Genomic DNA, 13,022 nt, shown 5'->3' on the forward strand with positions numbered 1-13,022 from the left:
GCTATACTGCCCGAAGTCATGTCAGATGAATTCTCACCCTGTAAATGTATTTGTACCCCTTTGCATAGATCTGCTTTGAAAATATGTCTTGGAAATAACTACATCAAATGTTCTGGATTTTACACTTTTCTATGTTTAATACCTAAGAACAGACGTGTAATTTGACAGCATGGATTTGATCTCATGTGTTGAGACTCATGCTATGATAAGATTACTTTGGGTTTAAATTCTTGTTTTCACCATGAAATGCAATGAATATAGAATTTAGATTAGGACGTGAATCAAATCATCAGTTCTCCCTCAGGTTATAAAAAATGCTAACTGAGTTTGTCTTTTTCTTGTAGAAAACAGACTATTGATACATCTTTTCCTATAACTTGTTAGTCTTCCAAAGTGACTAACTTCCCCTGTTTCAACAGGTGGCAGCTCAGAAGAGGCACTGATTTGTGAGCTGGTTTGCTACCATTCCCTTCACAGACTAAACATTTTGTGAAAAAGCTCAGTTTCACACTAAGTAATTAAGATCTTGTGTGCATCCTTTTTGACAGTTCGGGAAAACTCCATTTATTTGATTCCTCTACTTTAAACAGCCTCAGCAAATCTACTCTCTAAAGATCAGGAAACAGCATCATAATTTAGGAGGAGTACGGAAAAGATCTTAAGTCAAAGTAAGACAAAAGTAGTGCCTCTCAACAAAGCATTTGATCTAACTCTAGGATCACGAGACTAATATGTTTTGATAGCACAAATTGAACTCAATTGTCAAGCTGACATTTTCAAGAATAAATACATTCCTAATACAGGCAGCTGATGTGGCCGTACCTCTGGCAGAAAGCAATCAATCCATCTGGTACTTGGCCTCCTGCCTGATCATAACAACTTATTACAAAGCACAGAATCCACTTACAGAGTTTCTGAGTCAATAGGCCTTGGCCCTGGGATTTCTCCCACAAGCTACAAATAATTGGGATGATTTACTATTAGGTTTAATGTCTTCCATATGGCAGAAAGAGCCTTTTACAATCTCTTTCCACTTAAGAAACACAAAAGTTTACTAGAATCAGTTTGCTACTTTTTATAAAAATATGACACCATTTAGCAGAAAAATACATAACAATCTGAACTCCACTAGCTATGCCACCTAATGTGTTAGCTTCTTACAGGACAATCTGCAAAAAGAGACATAATTTAGAGGTTCTAAGTGTAAGATTTGAATGAATGTGTCAGTGCAAATAAGGTCCTTGACTGATGAGGATAAATTAAAATGAATGTTCTGCTTTAAAAAAAAAAAACAACTACAATTTAAGAATAAATCATAAATAAGAATTCATGTTCTTGGAACGACTTCAGATTTTTCAAAGAAGAAGAAATATTTCAAGACATGAAGAAAGGAATAAGCTGAGAGTTCAGCCAATAACTTAAAAGGCACATAAAAACATTTATATTGTACCCTCAGGACATTCTTGTAGCTTCCAGAGTATCATCATCATTTTTTTTTATTTTTTTTTTTAGCTTCCTCAGAAAAATGAAAATTTTATATTCTAGGAATATAGAAAAGGAGCTCTATGGTGAAGGCATTCAAATTCTTATAGAAAACACAATCATTACTTTGGGAAGAAAAATTTGAAGGGACTGTTAAGTCCTTGACCAAGAAAAAAGATCAAACATCATGCTCATACTGTTCATGCTAGAACAACAGCAATCATCAAACTGTTCCCTTGGGGGTATTTCTGTTTTGGTTTTTTTTTTTCTTCCTTAATATTTTCAAAAGCAGAAGAAATGGAAGGAAAACAGCAAATGGTCTTTCTGTAACAGAAAAGACAGGATTTCTCTCTTAAGTCTTTGAATCATCTGCGAAGAAAAGCACCGTTCAAATAATCAAAAGTGAGTAATGGTTCATGATCCTTAAATAATCAGATGCTTTAAAACAACTCCGCTATCAGAAAGCACCTAAGCCCAGTTCCCCTAAGGAATCTCAGAGAATGCTAAACCTAAAGCACTCAGAATAATTTCTCAACTTCCAAAAATTATGCCTCTTGTATTTGACATTTTTTCAGACTCAGGTTTATCTGGCTAGCCCAAGTCTGAGGAGGATTTCAAGGACAATGTGTGTTGATCCTGATACCTCTGACTGTAACAGTTTACTGAATTTTTCATGCTTGCCAAATTAATGACTGAATGATTAATCATATTTTGTATGTCATCCCAATAGCTCTTGGTCCCAACCAACTACTGAGAATGCATCTCCAGAGGTGAAGAGCAGACATCCATCCCCAAGACACGTGAGGCCAGTCCAACATGGTAGGGTGATATTCACCTACACGTAAAAAATATAATCAACTTAATTGCGATCTGCCTTTTTTGGTATCAAGTCCAGGTGTTAATTGAGATTAGAATACTTCTAGCCTGCAGAAGGTTATAAATGAGCTTTACATTGTCCAACTCTCATTAGAGTTGGTTCCAAAATTGAAAAATTCCAAAGCCTTTACCATATCAACATACATATAACCAAATTAATTTCTGAATGATAGAATCTAATTTGGTATGAACTAACTTGGAGCGCACTGTAAGAAAATACTGTAAGGATTGTACAGTCTTGCTCTTCTTCTACCTGTTAGCAAAATTACATGCTAGATCTAAAGAAGTCTTTTAACCACTTTCCCAGCAAGATAAAATGAAGTACATAGTACTCTCAAAACCAGCCTTTTATGCTTGGATGATTTTTTTCTGGAGTTTAGCCAGTATCTCTTTAAAAAAAAAATAAAAAATCACACATTTGTTATGTGAGTCACGATCTAACCAGCAAAAGACAACATGAGAATGAAGAAAATGTTTCATGAAGTTATTTTTTAATGCAACTTTCTCCTCGAGATTTTTCATTCAATTTTTAAAAGTTTAAATGCTTTTTTAAGTGACTTATGAGCTAGGTATTTCTATGTATTCTCTGACCAATATAAGTAGCTTCCTAATGACTGTTTTAACAAAACACTTCTGATCTTTCCATAAAAAAAAAATATAAAAAATTACAAAACCTTAGCTGACTTCTGATTATTTTTAAATTAGACCTACTGCCATCTTTAGCTTTTATTACTGTACAGTGAAACAGTAATTATTCTGAAATTATTTTAGCATATAAGAGCCTCCCACACATTCTATTTAAATACCTATTAATGAATTCCCTCAATGTGCCAAATATTGAATTCATATTTCTGGGTTCTCATTTAAATAGCATAGATACAAGTTTTTCAATGACAGTAACACCATGTCTTCAAGGTACTGGTAGAATACAATTAATTCATGTATCTCAAAAAGAAATGGAGAAAATATAATCTTTCACATTACTTACACCATTGTAACTGACCCATTATTTACAGAAAACCTTTCCCAAAGTCTCATTTCACTACTGTTCTTGATGATTTGTGAGCTTACTACACTTCATACTTCCATCTGAAGTTCACAATATTCGACATTTAGACAGGAGGACTAGATACACTTCCCTGGAACTGTCAGACAAATCTCATTGTTGGAATATGTCCTGAATAGTGATTCACCCGCAAATGAAAGCTCACAATTCAATATAATACCATCTAATACGAGACATGGATTAATTCTTATAAGATCACATAATAAAAAAGGCAATCACTTTATGTCATTACAATAAGAATTCATTATACTTTTTAATTCAAAACCATCACAGGCCTCATAAATTTGCTGGAGTTAAAATCTGGTGCCAAAATTCTAGTGCATGAACAGTATTTTCCCTTCACTGGAAGAATTTGATTCCAGAAATCTTTTCTCCCTCCCTCTCCACCCTGTTCTCCCCTACTTCATTGAATTATTCAGCTAGTTACATTTAGCTATGTCAGATAAGAAGACGGGTGGACAAAAAACCAACACAGATACCCCAAACCACATAGTTATGTCAGTAAACATCAGTAAACATCCTAACAGAGATGCAGCTCACATCCATCTTCCTGATACTATAGCATATTTCATTTGGGAAACTTGTATAAATTAAATGAGCAAAACAATGTTTTAGGTTGGTGTAAGGTACATTTCTCCTTAGGAATACATATGACTAAAGCTGACCCAACAATGCTTTCCTCCATAAATGAAGTTTTAATTTTTTTCATTTCCCTAGAAGAAACCAGAATTATAGGCCTTCTAGATCAGTCTTTTTTTCTTGCAACACATTATGGATATTTTTCATTGCCACTAGGCAGACAGGGGCACAATCAATAGAGAACTTGTTTAGTCCCACCTCTCTCTGCCTTTTCCTAGTCAACCACTAAGTATAGATTGAAAGGTTCAGAAAAAATTTCTATCTCCATGAATACTCAGAGTAAACTAAGAACCGATCCTTCTTATCCAACTGTTTTATCATTGCAATTTTTAAACTTTTAAAACCTATCTTCCTTTGCATTTCTGCTTTTCTTAACAATTTCACTGATGGAGCCAAGACACTCCAATATAGTCTCTGGATCAGTTATAACACACTTAGCCTTTTAGATTCTGGACAAAAATATGCCATTCATATTGCTTATCATCTAAATAACCAACTGAAAACAGCTTATTTAAATCTTCATTCCCCTGATCAAGCATGACAGACACTTTTTCTTCTACAAATGACATTACAAAAATTCCTTGTAAAGATGCTGTCTCTTTCTCACCTCAGAGTTTGAGATGAATTAATTGTTGTTTTTCTATTCCACCTGGCGTTCTAGCATTTTCTTTCCTCATTCTCTTTATTGCAACAAGGTTTACAACCCAAGAAGAAGCATTAACAAATTTGAGATTGTTTTTAAACAGTAAAATATAAACTAAGATCAGAGCACATTTAATTGTAATCTCAGGAAGAGAGATCCTGGAAGATTTGTGAAGCCATGGCATGATAGAATTATGCTTTCAAAACTACATCACCAAAACCAAACAGCAGATTATTTTCTATTGACTATCATATATCAGATGCACCATAAACACACAAAGAAAGAAGTCATGAAAAAAATCAAGACTTATCTGCCAAAAGAGTTATGATGATGAGATGGACGTGCAGAAAGTTGAGATCTATTTTAAACCTCAGTAATTACAAACTAGTTTTTAAACACACTCAAAGGAAAGGATCAGCTTTTTGCAGAAAATTTGAAAGACAAAAATAAATTTTCTAGAGTGGTGTGAGAAGAATATGGTCTGTTTTCTCACAGTCTGCCTCTTTAAACTCCAAAAATCTAGAAAATAATCTATTGCAACCCATTCTAAATGGCTAGCTAGTGGATCAGAGATATTTAATAGGGAAATACTAATTCTGAATATCTGCTCAAAGTGGAAAATTGAAAAGATCGTTATGGGTACCTGCAAAAGATTAAGCCACCTGAGCAGCATTAAAGAACAGAACAGTAGCTGGGGATGTAAGTAAAGCAGAATTTGGAATCTTGCACCTGTAAATCACAAGTTCAAACATAAACTGGATTAAAGGATGATGAGAGATAAGCTGCTTCTCTCAGTTTCAGTCCTAGTGGAAAGTGGGCATTTATTAAAATCTTCATAATGTGTATCACTGACTGACAATCTTATGTGAAGCCTCAGGAAGGAGACCTGTGATTGAAAAGGTCTGAGAGAAGATAAACTAATCTTTAAAAATGATTCCTATAGAGTAGAGACAGAGCACAATGGCAAGATAATGCACTGAGCCATACAAGTTTTGTGGGCAATACTAAAAATAATTTAAGAACAAGTGCAGCAGAGCTGACTTTCCATTATATATATTTTGATGCTAATCTTATGTAATGCATTTGGTGCTGATCAGCATTACAAAGATCAGTGCTCTAAAAATATCTGAACATGACAGATAGATAGATGCTCCTCAGCCTGTATCTCCATCCATTACATTCACTAAAAATAGAATATTAAATTACAGAAGGGGTTGGTTGCACTGGCATCCAAAAAGGTGTCATCTGAGTTGGCCCAAAGAAATATTTGGCTACCTGAAGAAAGTGTCGAACTCCTGAAAAGAGTTAATATCTAAGGTTTCCTCACACCCATCCAGCAATATTTGGAGTTGCCAACTAGTCACAACGCCAAAGACAACTGTGCTCTTTTCAAGGACTAAAACTCTGGTAGAAACACCAAATGCTATTTGAAAATAAGTCAAGTATGGCTGACAACCATTACAGATAGAAAAACATGTTTAGGAAAGCATATCTTTTGAAGCTCTGGCAATCTAAGAAAATCTTAAGACCAAAAGGAATGTTAGTATAGAAGAAATCAGCATCTCCTAACTTTTGCCTTAGAGATTTATTTACATCCTAAGTAAGAAAGTATGAGTTCCAGATGCAAGAAGAAAATTACCCCAATTTGCCAGCATTTTAAGCTTCCTCTTGAACAGATTTTGCATGTCGCTCTTATTCAGTCTCATTCACATATTGGCTACACCCATAGCAATAAATTAAACAGTGCCAGGAAAGGTTCCTGGATCTGGCACATGATCATCTGTACCGCTAAACTGTTAGGACAGTCATTAGCAAGTTTTTGGCTGGGCCAACAACCACTTTCCCAAATAAACTCCAGCCACAGCTCTGGAGAGGCAGAGACTATCCCTGAAAAGGGTGCTGGCAGGCAGCCACGTGCTTTGGGGAAGGGCAGCCCTTATGAGCCCTGAGGCGGGCTGTCCTGCACCGGCTGGCCACAGTGCCCAGGAATGTTCCCAGATACCTTTCGCTGGCTAGTGTAGACATTACTGTTACATCCCATGTTGGAGACTAAGAGAGTTCACAGCTAGGATGGCAAATTAAGTCCTGAGTGTCAATCATAAACCCCTACTGACCTCGTACTATCAACTGAGAGAGGCAGACATTAACATAAACATCAGGGTGACAGTGTGGAGCAACTTAATACACAGTCTTTCTGCAGCAAAACCAGACACTTTTTGCTGATCCTTCAAGTAAGGCCAACACTAATCAGAACAAGTCTCGATGATACAAATTTGCCTTCAAACAGATGAGACTAAGCTCATTTACTTACTTCCATTTACTGTTCTGAGGACAGTTATGTATTTTTCTTTCCACACCCATACTCTGTTTCAAAAGCAAATCCAGACCATTTGGGGACAAGCAGTGAGTGATTGGGACATATCAGCGTTTGACTCTGAAGGAGGGGTTGAAACAACAATTGTTATATTTTTCTACTTCTTATGCTCTTTTTTGGTATTTACTTTCTTAAACAATAATGCACTTAAAAACATCTGCCATCAAGTACATGTTACTCATCATTATGACAGATATTACTTTACAGTAACACAGTCCCAGTTACACTATTTAGGACCAGTTAATTGAAAAGCAGATCTCAGTAAACCCTCAGAACAAATAAAGTTTAGAAATAATGTATATTAGTTTTAATAATACAATTTTTACGTCAGAGTCACTTTACATTTAAACATCAATCCAATTAAATATTCAGTATTGTTTTACATCATCTGAAATCCAGTTTCACCATTGCATTGAAAAACAATATCAGGCTAAATCAAAGCTTCCCAGTTACCTCCCAAGAACCTTCTTCTACTTGGCTGAGTACCCACATATTAGTGCTCATATTACTGCTCTACTACTGTGCAACTGGTGCATGTTCTAAAACCATGTATAACATTACGTAACTCAGATATTTACTTAAGCAAATGTACATAAATCTCAATATACTACTGAGATTCAGGATAGTGAGAAAGAGGCTGCCTACTCTCTATCACAGATATCAGCTGATGCTGACTTTTCCCTCAGAACAACCCAGAATCTAAAAACCTCATTCACCAAAGCAAATCCATACAAATTTCTTTGTGTCCAAAGTGTACAGTGCTCCATTGCTTTTGGGATCAGAATAGCAAGTTCTCTCTCATTTTGCCTTTTGGCATGTCTGGTACCAGAGGTCTTCAATACATGAATCAATGTCCTGCCCTTTGAAGATATGGGACAACTGTTTAAACTTTGGTGCAGGGACTCTAATTTTTGAGGCACTTATGTCTTCTCTTTAATCTTTAATCTCAAAATTGACTTCTATTACTGGGTCTTTAGCATTTTAACTTTGAAATATATAAAATAGACCAAGTGTCACCTTATGTTTTCTTAAGAAGGTTGGGGAAGAATTCTTCAAAATGCCAGGAAAGACTGTGCTCTGTGTACAGCACTTAAAAATTTCCAAGTGGCTTATACTAGGCAAACCTGATGATCAGAAAATCCCACAGCGATTGCGCAGGGTAAAATCCTGATGAGAAGCCAAGCCTCTACCATGAGCTGTGGGCAAAGGATAGATAAGTAGCTCTCCCAGAGCACTGCCCACAGCCTGTATTTCGGGCCTCCACCTCATTCATCAACTTTTATAAGATGTATGACACAACTCCAACCACATTTAGTTAAGGGAATAAAAAAATGATTCAAATTCTCTATTTCCGTCCTCCTTCATTACACCCACTCTCCTTCTCCATCTTCTGAGTGCTTCCTCTTTATGATTGCTTACAAGTCTGACAGTGGGAAACATCTCCATTATATCATCTGCCTGCAGCATCTTGTCTGTTGGAAAGATCCCTTTTTTTAGACAAACTTTTCTGAAACATATTACTCCATAAAATACAATATTCCATATTTAGGAACCTCTCCAATTATAGGCAATCACAACTCCTACCGATTTTAGCCTTATCTACCCTAACCTTAAGATAAATCTGCCTAGCGTAATATGGCCATGCAGATTCTTGCTTTGCCTGTACTTCAAGCAGACATGAACTTGCTCCAGTTGTGCTCCAGGCTGAATGAGAGGGTTGCGCTCAGCAAGGTGCCAAGGCTGAGCTGGTCACCCTGGCTTGCACTGGAGCTAAAATGTGTCCCACCATCTGAGAGCACAGCAGAGTGAGTTTGTGTTTGCCTAAATCGTGTAAGCACACCATTACATATCCACGTACAAAAATGTTTTTTACAATAGTTTGATCCACCAGAAGTTGCCAGCGTAATCACCCCCACCTGCTCTGAAAAGCAAGTGGACAACCTGATTTTTACAATCCTGCTTCTGCAAATTACTCTTTGCTTGTTTATTGGCCAAAAGATACCAGGCCACTTTGACAGTGATGCCTTATGGTGGGAGGAGGCAGCAAGACACAGCCTCCACAAGACAAGACAGGAAGGATTGCTGTGGGACTCTGATTGCAATTAATAAAGATAGTCTGACAGGATGACTGTAACTCTAGGGAGGAAACTAATAGAGGTCTCTGGGTTCAAAAAGTACGAGAATCACATCTTCTCTAAACAACTGCATTTTCACGTTCACAGCACAACACATTTCATCTATGTGCACTTGGTGGGTGTGTTAGTATATTTCAGTCCACCCACATGCCAAGCTGAACAGAAATAGCACAAAAGTAAGAGAACATACAGTACTTACATTTCTACTCACAATATATGAGGTAACTGAAATCATCACTCTAAAACCAGAAAGAATGCAACAAAAACCTCAACAATAAATATTGTTTGAAATAGTCCTGTGCTGGGAAGGGAATAGACTAGATAGCAAAACAAGGCTCTTCCACCTTCAACCTCTATCAGGACAATGGATCTTGCAATTTATTTTTCTGCTTGTTGGCAAAAGTACACATCTTGTCAACTTTCAGAGCTTTTAACCCTCAATGTTTCATAACTCCTCTCCACCAGACATCCAGTTCTAAGTATCAGCAAGAAAAATAGCTCTATCAACAGGCAAACCAAAACATAGTGATTACAAAGTTGCAATGAAGAGATTTTTAATTATGAGAGAAATCACAACATTTCAAGTACATTTAAAATTCAGCTCAGTAAATGACAAAATTACAGGTAATCAACTGGGGAAATACAGTTTTGTATCACTTCTAATCAACAGGTGACTATAATTTTCATTTTTATATACATAAATGAGAATCTGATTTAAAGTAGCATATGAACAAAATCAAACATGAGTTTAAAAGACTTCTGCAATCAACCAGAGTATTACCCTAGAGCAGTGGTCTTCAAAGTAGGGTGCATGCACCACAGGTGTTATGGAAGACAATCCATTTGGGTGCAGGAAGAAAATATGAGAACTTCAATAGTATATGTATGTAATTTATAAATAAGGAAGTATATATATATATAATGGGGGTGCATGCTCAAGAAGTTTTTACTGATAGGGATGCATGAGCACAAAAGTTTAGAGACCACTGCCCTAGAGGATCCTGCCACGTAATTATTGCTGCCATGTCAGAGGCATCTAATGAAGATGCTGGTGAGATATATGCTCTTGTCTTACACCTCTTCTCAACTATCAGTTATACAAGTGGGTAAAAATTTCTCTAGAAGGCAGATTTGTGAGCTCCTATCTTCTGTTAAGCAGCATGGATTCCCAAAAAAAACCCAAATTACTCAACTTTTTCTTTGTTTTCAGGAAATGCAACTTACTGGTTTCTCATGAATCTCTTCCCTCCACTGTACTTATTGTTAGCGTTTGATGGAAGAGCTGATTTTCCTTATGTGGCCAGTTAAACAAGAGCACAACATGTTATATGTGTCAATCAAGATCGTTGCAAATGGGAATGGATGACCTCTGGAAAACTCTTAAATCAAGGAGAAAAGTTAGTGTTCTTTTTCATCTGGGCTACCTCACTTGCATGAAAACATGGTTAGTGAACAAAACCTGGCTCAATAAGCAGCCATTATGTTACAAAGAAGCAATGGATTACTGTGTGCAAACACAGAAGAGAAAAATTTTGCTCCTATCCCAAACATGATGATCAGATTTTTTAATCTCCGAATCCCAATCTCCCTGAGAAGGATGTAGAAATGGTGACTAAATGGAAATCTCACAGTGTCTGTAATCATTATGAAGATGTTTGGGCTGCCTATTTTGGAGAAAATGTGAATAAGAAGAGACAAAACAATAACGGCACAAAGAAAATATACCAAGCACCCTTCCTCAGCATCACCTAACAAAACACATGATGGGTGGTGAAGTTGAAAGGTAATATTCTTAAATTAACAGAAATATTTTTTTAAATGTAGTGCTATGTATAATTATCCTTCAAACTCTGTATAGTAAGAATATCTGCAATTACACTGATTGAAATTAGGATAATAATTCTGAACGCTTCATAGCATACACCAACCACATCAAGCATCAGCAAGGCGTTAGCTAAAGATTCTCCCAACAGCAGAATGTATCTACCTACTGCTCACAGAGGGTTATTTATATCTCCTCTGAAATCATTTGAACTGGTTAATACAAGAATAGGTCTCAGGCAGAGCAACAGCTAGTTCTTGGTGTGGAGAAAGCTGAAAACCAAAAGCCAGGAGTGTACAAAGTCACAAATAACACAAATGTTTTGGATTCACAGGAAGAGGCCATTTTTTCTTGCTTGTTTTTGTTGTAGTACTATATGTACAAATTGCTAGATGCTGGTTTTACTCAAAGTGAAAGTCTTTGAGTCTTAAATAACATTTTTCTTGTTGTCCTATCTAAAGCTAACTGGAGAAACAGTGATGAAATCTTAGTGAATTACAATTCCTTTTTTTGTGAATAAATAAAACCCCTGACATCAGAATGTCTGAACATTTTTAGGATTGCATATTTCCCTTTTTCACCATTCAAATCTACCTGCAATATTACAACAACATTAAAAAAAAAAATTCTAATGACTCTTAAAAGCCTTCCTCAACCTTCCTTCACTGAGAATACTGAGATTCTTCTGTTTACTTTTAATTTGGAAAAGAACTCAATTGTGAATTCCTCCAGGAAATTAAATTTCCATCTTTAGCACTGCTCTACTATAGCTATCAGAAATGAAGCATCTGAGCGGAAATGTTACATGGTCACCCTTCTCAGCTTTAGAAAGCTATCATTGGAGGCTGGATTGCAAGATTGAATGAAGATTGCATTCTTGGCTACACCACTAAAACATAATGAAACAGTGCTGTCTGACATAGCTCCTGTTCTACACATGGTACACATTTCAGGCTCAATCTGTCTACCCAAAAATAGGTATAAAAAAAGAGTTAAGATGTTCTAGACTATATCCGCAGGGCTGGCAAGCATGGCACAAGACAAATGGGAGAGCCATGCCCTTCTGGAGAAGCAGCTGGAGGCTAAGCATTATATTTTAGCACTTCAAAGGTGGCACTATACACCTATACCTTGAGCAACTGTTTTGAGCCCTTCCAGTTTTTAATTTTGTAACATGTGTATCAGTAAGGAAAGAAAAAAAAAGTAAAAAAAATGTAGCTGTGCAATACATAGTTGATATTGGTTTACAATTTGCAGGTATATTCTTGAAGGACATTCATATTCTTTCTGCCAGTTTGACTAATCCTGTCACTTAGTTTTTCAAAGTTTCAGGTTTTATTTTCTGTTGTCAAATTCAAGAAGTTCAAGGGCTCAGACTCCCTGTTTACTCCTACATTCTTTTAGTTTAAGGTCAGTTAATACAAAACCTCAAATCATATACTTGTCAGCTGATTTCTACACATCCTTTTTTTCAGGGTTTCTTAAGAATCTGCCAGCTGGCTGATCACAAAATGAGGTACACTTTTGAACAAACCACTGGCCAGATTCAAACTCTAACAGAGATCATGAGCACAACAGACCTGGTGCTTTCACAGTTACAGCTGATATGTCTGGGTTTTTTTTTCAGTTGAATGCCACTATTTGATGCTGCACTACATGATAAATAGAGACACAAGTGTAATATATTTTACTCATGATGACTCTTGCAACCTACTAAAAATCCTGATTTCTTTCATGAGAAAATTTCACTCTGAAATTAGGAAGCCATAATTCTGTGTCTTCAAAGGAAGACCCAACTTAAGCACTATGCTCTAAATATATAGCAAAATAATGTAAACATATATTTTTATTTTAAAATTTTAAATATTCTTTATAGCCCCCATGACTGCTTCACCTACATTCCTCTTTCATAAACTAGTTTGCAAACTTCCAATACAATTCATCCAACAGACAGGGTAAACAAGGTATGTATTACTGAATTTCTA

At 36.2% G+C, this 13,022-nt stretch overlaps 1 protein-coding gene across 1 annotated transcript in view; it reads right to left on the bottom strand.

Moving 5' to 3' along the window:
- COG5 (component of oligomeric golgi complex 5) overlaps positions 1-13,022 on the bottom strand; it is a 193,147-nt gene that overhangs the window by 32,152 nt on the left and 147,973 nt on the right. The window lies entirely within an intron of this gene.

The sequence above is a fragment of the Buteo buteo genome, chromosome 4 (assembly GCF_964188355.1).
Source record: "Buteo buteo chromosome 4, bButBut1.hap1.1, whole genome shotgun sequence".
NCBI lineage: Eukaryota > Metazoa > Chordata > Aves > Accipitriformes > Accipitridae > Buteo > Buteo buteo.